The 9971-nt window shown below is 34.5% G+C and overlaps 1 long non-coding RNA gene across 2 annotated transcripts; it reads left to right on the forward strand.

The window, feature by feature from the left end:
* The first annotated feature begins 6938 nt into the window (after window positions 1–6938).
* On the forward strand, window positions 6939–7762 carry LOC135194616 (uncharacterized). Of its 2 annotated transcripts, XR_010309857.1 has the most exons (3): window positions 6939–7206; window positions 7342–7390; window positions 7544–7762. It is a non-coding gene; the product is annotated as an uncharacterized LOC135194616 (long non-coding RNA). The 2 variants fall into 2 exon arrangements; XR_010309856.1 differs by lacking the exon at window positions 6939–7206 and having other exon boundaries at window positions 7278–7390.
* Window positions 7763–9971: the final 2209 nt, after the last annotated feature.

The raw sequence follows: 9971 nt of genomic DNA on the forward strand, positions 1-9971 counted from the left end.
TATGCCACAATAGCTGAGCGCCTATGTGCTACTTGTTAACAATACTCTAATAAATAATCAACTTCAAAAACACACTTATTGCTTAGTAAAATACTTGTTGTTATTTATACTTTTTTAATAATTGGGTATATTAAAACAGATAATTAAAACTATTAACCCTTTATTGTTTAATTGAAATAAAAAGTTTATGTATGTAGTACATATAATTATATTTTAGGAAAAATAAAACACAAGTTATGAAAGTAATTATTATTTGTTTTAAACTATATTTTTACAAAGGTTCTTGAAGTTACAGATTGTAACGGACTATACTATACTATTTACATATATAGGTGAGAATGAATTAATGTTATTTTAAAACATTTTTTTTTTTATTAAACATATCATCGGTCGCAGCGCCACCTACTGGATTCAATATAAGCCGCCGTAGACCCAGTTAAGCACATATTAAAATTTAATCAAAATTGGTCGAGTCGTTTTAGAGAGTTTACATACATACATATATAGAATCATAAAAACATGGATACATATATATATATAGGAACATAAAAACATACATACATATATAGAATCATAAAAACATGGATACATATATATATAGGAACATAAAAACATACATACAAATAAATTCATGAGATTGCATATCTAAAGATATGTTCATGTATTCAAGGGATCGTTCGTGTATTCAAGGAGTTGATAGTATATCTGAAGATATGTTCGCGTATTCAAGGGATCGTTCGTGTATTCAAAGAATTGATAGTATATCTAAAGATATGTTCGCGTATTCAAGGGATCGTTCGTGTATTCAACGAATTGATAGTATATCTGAAGATATGTTCGCGTATTCAAGGGATCGTTCGTGTATTCAAAGAATTGCTAGTATATCTGAAGATATGTTCGCGTATTCAAGGGATCGTTCGTGTATTCAAAGAATTGATAGTATATCTGAAGATATGTTCGCGTATTCAAGGGATCGTTCGTGTATTCAAAGAATTGATAGTATATCTGAAGATATGTTCGCGTATTCAAGGGATCGTTCGTGTATTCAAAGAATTGATAGTATATCTAAAGATATGTTCGCGTATTCAAGGGATCGTTCGTGTATTCAAGGAGTTGATAGTATATCTAAAGATTGTTCGTGTATTCAAGGGATCGTTCGTGTATTCAGAGATTTTAAACTGACCCGCGCCGAATGTCATACTCGCTGCAATGCATATATAGGGTATGATGCTTGTCAGCTCGGTTCAAATTAGACGCGTGGAGTGATGCGCTCGCCGCATCGGCCGCGTGCAATAATGCATATCAAATGGTATAATAAGAAATGATACTGGGCGGTGCAGCTGCGCGGGTTATACTGCGAGGCTGCTAGCTATGGTTGATTATTCTGAAATATGGGAGTGGCGCAGATCCGTGTGTCGGGTGTAGTGCCTACTCATATATCAATGGTGGATGCATGGCAAAATATAATTATAATGAGAATGTGCTTCGTGCACTTTACCTATAAGTAATACAAATGATTATTACGAATGACGGTATGGCAGGCCGTCATATGAATGAGTGTTCTCGATGAGACATAATATTTATTTTATAAAAGCGATATAAAGAAGGACGGGGTTTACCTCGTATAAAGTATAATAATGAAATTAATATGATATAGAAACGGTTTGATGGTAGCCGACTTACGAGAATATCTAATTAAAAATACGTATGTACTGGGCGATACATACTGATAGTAGAGGGTAACCTCGATGACTATTAATTATGAAATGTAAATCAAGTATATTAACAAATAGCAATAAGGCTATAAATAATTCTTGAACTTCTTTCAATAATAATTAATTTGTTTAAAATAACTAAACATATTGCTTGTCAACTTTGTCTTCCATGTTGCAGATTCTTGTGAACCGTAAGCGAAGCAAGTTGTAGCGATATTATAATGTAAAACTGTGACGATCGACGGATGCAAGTCCGTATAGCGGTCGAAATCAATACTCTTCATGTAAAACTGTGTCGATCGACGGACGTAAGTTCGTAAAGCGGTCGTTATAAAACTCTTTAAATATTATCAGTAAACAGATCCAAGTTTGGTATAGCTGTCTGGTACGATCACGACGACAACGATCTAATGATGTTGATGTTTTAAGATTTTTATTGTTGAATAACAAAGCCTTGATATTATATTGGTACTATGCACATGCAAAATGATCGCGCACGAGTACTGTACTGAATTTACTCTGGTGGATTCTTGATGATTCGACGCGTGGTCCGAGGCTGTGTGGCTCGACCGAGAGTCGCTGCATTAGTGTCCCTCGTGGCGATGTCGTCTTGAATTTGCTGAGGTGATGCAGTTGCGGGGTTTGAGGTTACTGTATAACGTCTTTGGCGATACGGTAGTGTCCTTCCTTCTATTACCAATGAGGCTGCCTTCGTGAGATAGTTTCGGGGTTAGAGGTTACTGTATAACGATATGGTAATGTCCCTCACTCTGTCTTACCGGGTTACTAGAGTAGTGTATGTACTATGTGGTACTGAGCTATGGCTGGTTGACGTTACGATGTCGTTATCGATGTCTCTCATCAATCGGTAGTACCAGAATCACGACCGAATGTTGCAGGGCGTTGCGGAGGCTGAAATAATGCTGAAGTGATACGTTCATGCAGTGAAGGACCCAAATAATGGATTTCATCCAGGCTGGCAACTATACATATATGGCGCACTAATCTCTTTATGTGAGAGGTGTCGTTTGTAGCAAAATGTTCGTCCTTTTAGGGACGCCTCCTTAGCTCAATGTTAAGGATATTATAAGAGACATTGTAGTAGGGCACCTAGTTTAGTAATAAGGCTGCGTATATCTCTTTAAAGTTGGTTATCACGTGCAAATAATGATCTGAGTTCTAAGCTGGTTTAGGTAATCGACTATCGGGTGTGTGCCTGTTGTATGCTAGAGTTAAGCATATCCACTGTATAGTTATAGATTTAAGTAAAACGTAATACGCGAGCCATAATAAGTAATAATTAAAGAGCCGAGATGGCCCAGTGGTTAGAACGCGTGCATCTTAACCGATGATTTCGGGTTCAAACCCAGGCAGGCACCACTGAATTTACATGTGCTTAATTTGTTTATAATTCATCTCGTGCTCGGCGGTGAAGGAAAACATCGTGAGGAAACCTGCATGTGTCTAATTTCAACGAAATTCTGTCACATGTGTATTCCACCAACCCGCATTGGAGCAGCGTGGTGGAATATGCTCCATACCTTCTCCTCAACGGGAGAGGAGGCCTTAGCCCAGCAGTGGGAAATTTACAGGCTGATTATGTATATGTTATGTAATACGCGAAGCGTATATAAGGTTTATATATTAAGCTAGTTAAGAAAACGTTTGATTTAGTTATAAGTCTTAGATATAAGTCACAAGTTATAAGAGGAATACGATTATACGTTTATGATATATGATATATATATTCATACTTTATAACCTACTACGGTAGAAAATATAACAAATTATGTTAAATCCACTTAAATGATTCCTACGCGGTAATCTATGAGTTTCATTGAATATTATTCCACTATGGTTGGAATTAATACTTAGTCTTACGATAAAACGACACTCTGCGACAGTGGATATAGCAACGAATAACGTTTTGCTTGCATTAGGCCGCCTGATGGTCTTGCACTTGAACTGGTATGAGAAACAGTGATTTAATGCAATGATAATCCAGGGTTTAAACTATTTACTACAGATTTCCTCAGCTATGACTGATTGACTATTTATGGGACATTGATCCCTATTTTTACTATTATTTTGTAACATTGGCTACTTTATAAACACCGCAGTTATTACTGTGAAAACCACCGGACCACGGTCTAGTTTGTTGATTTATTTATAAATCTAATCGTCGATTTGAATAACGCAGTTATTACTGTGCTATCCGTTGGACTACGGTCTAGTTTACTTATAAGACTATTAGTCTATATTTGTATATTATCTTATACACCTCAGCTACGATTGTGATACCTGCTGGACTTTAGTTCTAGTTCATATATTATTTAACAAAGTGTTGGCACACTATAAAATTGCACTTCCTATGCTCGAGGAAGGTTCGCCGATCTATGGTTGGAATCTACAGTTGATGGCGGGCGCGGGGCCATTTCAACCTCCTCCCCCTTTTATATTTTTCAAAACAGTTAAATATATAAAGATGGGAAGGAGCGACATCCTTCAGCTACTCGTAAGAGGTGTTAAAGGAAATGGGACCGGTATCTCATATATTCGATTATTTTTATTCAAATTAATTAAACAAAATATTTATATTGAAAACGCATTTAAAATATAAACCTGGTTTTATTTGACTCCTCTATAGTCGATTGAACTTGTAATCTCTGACGCTCTAAAAGAACACGGGTATTACACAAAATCAACGTTATATGGATCCTAACTAACTAGACGAGATCACGAGCCAAACCGATATTTAAATATAAGAAATTTAAACGTAAAATTATATTTTAACTAAAATAGGCAGGGAATAGTCACAAGATGTAGCATCACACTGGAAAATGCAGCATGGATGTATTTGTAGTAGTATCTAGATTTGTATTTCTTCTTTGGAACTGTAATCACAAACAATATTTTTGTATTTAAACATTCACAAACATATAAAATAATCACGATCATAGAATAATTATAATCTAATAATAGAAATATTGGTCTATATATTTAATGATAATTAGATATGGTTATTATTATAATATACTGAAACGCAAACATCATTTGGGTATTCTCAATATAACATAATCATTTAAACATAAGTTTGAATTGGTTAAGTTTGATTTATTATGGAATTTTTCACACAAAAAAGAGGATATTATCTATAAAATGAATCTATGTTTGTTTGTTTAAATTAACACACAAGACACATCGCAATTAAACACGATGTAAGCCTAAGATGAGTTTCAAATTAAAGTTTATAAACAAATTAGAACAACAATTTAAATATGTATAAGTATATCAACGTAAAATTGTAAGGAAATTAAATTTACAATACTTGTAGGTTAGGTTAGTTACAGTTTAACTCAAATTCCTCTATATTAAAAACAATATACACTGTTATAAGTTTTTAAAACGCGTCTAATCTCTATTATAAATTTACGGTCCTTACAATTATTACGTATTGTATATTAAGCGTAATAATAAATTTATGTTTACATACCTCTTGATGAATTTTATAATAATTTCGAACTCCGATAAATTAATCTTTAAGCCAATCATGTTTCAATGTAATTTCTTCTTTTTTCACCACTACTAAAACACTTACAAATTAATACATTCACAATTTTTATTTCTTTTAATAAAATAAACATTGTAAAATCTATATACTAATATATAAAGCGGAAGAGTTTGTTTGTTTGTTTGTTTGTTTAAACGCGCTAATCTCAGGAACTACTGGTCCGATTTGAAAAATTCTTTTTTTGTTGAATAGTCCAATTATAGAGGAAGGCTTTAGGCTATATAACATTACGCTGCGACCAATAGGAGCGCAGCGACAGTGAGAAATGTTGCAAAAACGGGGAAAATTATTCACATTTATGGACTTTCGATGCGTGCGCAGCATAAACGTTTTAAGTTACTCAAAAAATGTGTATGAAAGATATGTTCCTCTTTTAATAATAAAAAAAAAGTCCGTGACACTATATGTCTATTTGTTAAGAGTGTGCTAGCAGGCGGGGCGCGGCGGCGGATGAGGGGGAGGCGGGTCAGCCCCGCCGCCGCGCTCGCCACTCTCACCCGCAGGTGTAGTTCTGCGAAGTAGCAATGCACATAACGACTTAAAAAAATTAACATTCTTAATAGTTAAATTATTTATCAAAATTAGGTTTTGTTATCAGCTTATTTGCTCATTATTTTTTATCGTTTAAAATCGGTTACATTTAAATCATAATCTGCTGTAGTTTTAACTTACGATATAAGATAAAATTTCAATGAACATTCCTTCGTACTTTGCAAGTAAACATTTCAAACGTTTCACGGTATAAATAAGGTATAAAAATTACATTACACACGTAAAAAAGTTCAAAATGGCGAGCGATACTTTCACCAATGCAGATTAATCATCACTGAGAAAATAAATTATGCAAATAAGCAAATAGGTGAATATCGTTTAAAATGACTACACAAATAAATTAGTAGTTCAATATTTCAAGTAATTTCTATTACGTTCAAGCATATTCAACACGGTTGTACTATAATCACCTTATGAAATAATAATACCAAAGGAGAAACAATCTAAACTTCTTATTGTTCGGTTTGTTTATCTTATTACGTTTAAATTAATATTGTTTGTTTTCAACCGACTTCAAAAAGGAGGAGGTTATCAATTCGTCTGTATTTTTTTTTTTATATGTCTGTTACCTCATAACTTTTCACTGGATTTTGATAATTTTTTTTTGTTTGAAAGGTAGTGCTTCCCGTGGGGCCCCATTTTAATTTTATCCTGTTACGATGATGGTATCCTTATGAAAAGAAAGAAAGAAAGAAAAGAAAGAAAAAACATTTATTGACATACACACATATAAAGAAAAAAAATATATATATACAAAAATGGATATAAAAACAATATAATAATAAAGAAAAAATAATTAAATATAATTAATATGACACTTGTGTGCAGTCAAAAGGAGACAGCTCAGGCTATGAGAGATTTTTATCCCTCTGCTGATTTTCAGCTGTCTCCCTTGTAGCCACGCAATGACAGTATCAACTTGAAAAAAAAAAAAAGAAAAACATTTGAGGGGCACGGGACGCAAGGCGCAGGTTGCGGCCGATCACACCACCGCTAGTCTCGGGAGTGTTTATGAAAAAAAAACAGGTTTCGCGCGGGGCGGGGTGTGCGCGGCCGCAACGTGGATGTGGACATAACGGAACACCGTCGACGACCGACGTCAGTGTAATCGTCACCGCACGCCCATGTGGATTGCGTCACGTTGCGTCATTACAAACCTAATATGTTACTTATTCTGTGACGTGTTGTTACTACCTTAAAGTGATTTTATTTGCTTACATGAATTGTAAAAACAATACAAAGTGAACAACAAACATAGTAAAAGCAACACAAAAGAACTACCATAGGTTTAATTGAGATCATTTTTCATTTTTATGCACTAAACGATATTCAGCTACACATAATGCAAATGTCCTGTGCTACTGTAAGGTATGTTTACCTTACAAGGTATTATTTTATTTAGTATATCTGTTAATTATATATAAAATTTAATCTGTGTTATACATTATTTACTTTGAAATATGCATATTATTAATGTAATCGTATTTTTGTATGTATTTTCAGGGAGTGAAATATCATAGGCGAGTCGAGGCAATCCGGCATCCGTGTTCAAGTACCTAAGGAGCAACTTCCGTAATGCAAGATGGCCATAACCGATAGGCAAGTAGTTTATCAAATTATATTGTATAGACAAGATCTATGTCTGCTTTTGTAAATTTAGCAGATGGGTCTTGAATTTTATTTTAAAATTATTAATGTTTTGCAGGCTACGGATAGGCGGTGGCAAGTTGTTCCAGATTTTGCTCGCGGAGTACCGGAAACTGCCTCGAAAACTAGCGGAGCTGTGCTTATGCTGTTTGAGCATGTATGTGGTCGCCCTGGTACCATACGAGGTATTTTCGTCTCTCGCCCATCGCAGTTTTTTGTAAAGGTACAAGGGTTCCTTATTTTTTATAATGCCAAATAAAAGTGTTGCTAAATGTAATTTTCTACGGCTTTCCATCTTTAAACAACCAGAATTATTCAAAAATGACGTGACGTGAGTGCGTGGGGGTATGTGAAAACAATATCGAGCGCAAGCATTTTGAACACGTTGTGTTACGTTTTTAGTTCTTGCAAGTAGTCTTGGTCCAGTAAGTGCATCAGCGTAATTCAACTTAGACAAAACCAAACTCTCACACAATGTAATACGCAAATCAGTACTCAGTGAGTCACGGATACGATACAGAATCTTTAAACGGTAATAGCAATTGCGGACAATTTCAGAATAGTAGTTTTCAAAGCGTAGATTCTCGTCCATTAAGACACCCAAATTTTTTGCTTCAGAAACTCTCTGAATATTTTCACCCTTCATTTGTATGTTGAGGGTTTTAACAGATATTTTTTTAATTTGATTAGGGGTACCCAGTAACATATATTTAGTTTTACTTGGATTCAGCACTAATGTATTGGACTCAGACCAGTTTGAGATATTACTAAGATCTTCATTAAGCTTTTCTAGCGCGTTATCTGTCTCTGAAGGTTTAAAGGAAATATACAGCTGAACATCATCGGCATATATGTGATAATTGCAATGTTTAATACACTTCGTAATGTCCGAGCTGTATAATATAAAAAGCAGTGGGCCTAGAATTGAGCCTTGTGGCACTCCTCTTTTAACTGAGGAGCAGCCTGAGATTAAAGGCCTCCCATCTTCACACTTCAATTCAACTCTCTGTTTTCTATCAATAAGGTAACTGGAAAACCAATTTAGAGATGTATGATCAAAACCATAATATTTTAACTTGGACAATAGCAGAGGAATATTACTACAGTCAAATGCGCGGGAGTAATCTAGCATAACGAGAATAGTGCCTTTTCCTTCGTCTTGAGCTGTAAGTATGTCGTCAGCAACACAGGCCAGAGCGGTAGTTGTGCTGCGACCTTTTCTAAACCCAGATTGCTCTTCAGGTAGTATTCGATTTAATTCTAGATATTCTGTTAATTGACGACATACTACTTTTTCGAGAACCTTAGAGAGACATGGTAGAATGCTTATAGGTCGAAGATCTTTTAAGCTAACAGGGTTATTATTTTTGGGGATAGGTCGAATTACTGACTCTTTCCACATGTCAGGAAATATATGAGTCATTATGGATTTATTTATTATGCACGTTATAATTCTGAGTGTATAGGGAAGAGACAATAATATCATATCCAGAGATATGCCGTCCCTCCCTATAGCATTTGACTTTAAACTATGCAGCTCCTTCAAGACCATTTCTTCGCTTACTAGCTTTAATTTAAAATTCAAGTCATCATTAAATGAATGTAAATCAAAATATGAAATGGCAGATAATGGTGCATTTTGTGACCCGGGAATATTCAGAAAGAACGAATTAATTGACTCCGGATCATTAAATTTTTCTGGCAATTGCAAAGTTTTTTTACTTTTAATTCTAACATGTTTTTTCAAATTTTTCCACATGATGGGGGAATTTTTCGCGTAATTGTTAATAAATATTTTTATGTAAACTTTCTTTTCATTTTGTATCGTTTCCTCGACTAATTTTTTTAACATTTTATAATATTCCCTATGAACCTCATTATTCGAGAGCTTAGCCTGTGTATGAGCTTCGTTACGTAAATTCATCATTAATTTTATATTATCTGTAATCCAAGGATAATGTTGCTCATTTACGTTCTTCATCTTTATGGGAGCTATTAGATCAAAGACTTCAATAATAACACCTGTAAACTCAGTAACTAAGTCATTGACGTTTTCTAGCCCAGCTAGAAAATCCCAATCTATATTTTCTAGGTACGCACTAAGTAATTCTCTATTGATGTTTTTTAAGCTCCTAGTAGTTATTTTAAGTGGTCGAGATTTTTCTACTTTAATGTTAAGCATACCGGTTATGAATGCATGGTGACTAAGGTCGGATATGTGGTCTACATTAGTCTGAATGTTAAGTGAGTCGGTACAAAATAAGTCGAGCAAGGTATTTGCGCCCGCCGTAGAATGAGTAGGTTCGGTTATATGTTGAGTTAGACCAGTAAACGAAAGAAAATTAACCAACGCTGTAAACCCTATTGAATTTTTGTTGAGATAATCTATATTAAAATCACCAATCAATATAATACTATCATAATATTTAAGTGAGCCAAACGTTTCGGTTAAGGCGTCAATAAAAGTTTGCGGGCTTAGCCACTGG

The sequence above is a fragment of the Vanessa tameamea genome, chromosome W, assembly GCF_037043105.1.
Source record: "Vanessa tameamea isolate UH-Manoa-2023 chromosome W, ilVanTame1 primary haplotype, whole genome shotgun sequence".
In the NCBI taxonomy this organism is placed as follows: Eukaryota; Metazoa; Arthropoda; class Insecta; order Lepidoptera; family Nymphalidae; genus Vanessa; species Vanessa tameamea.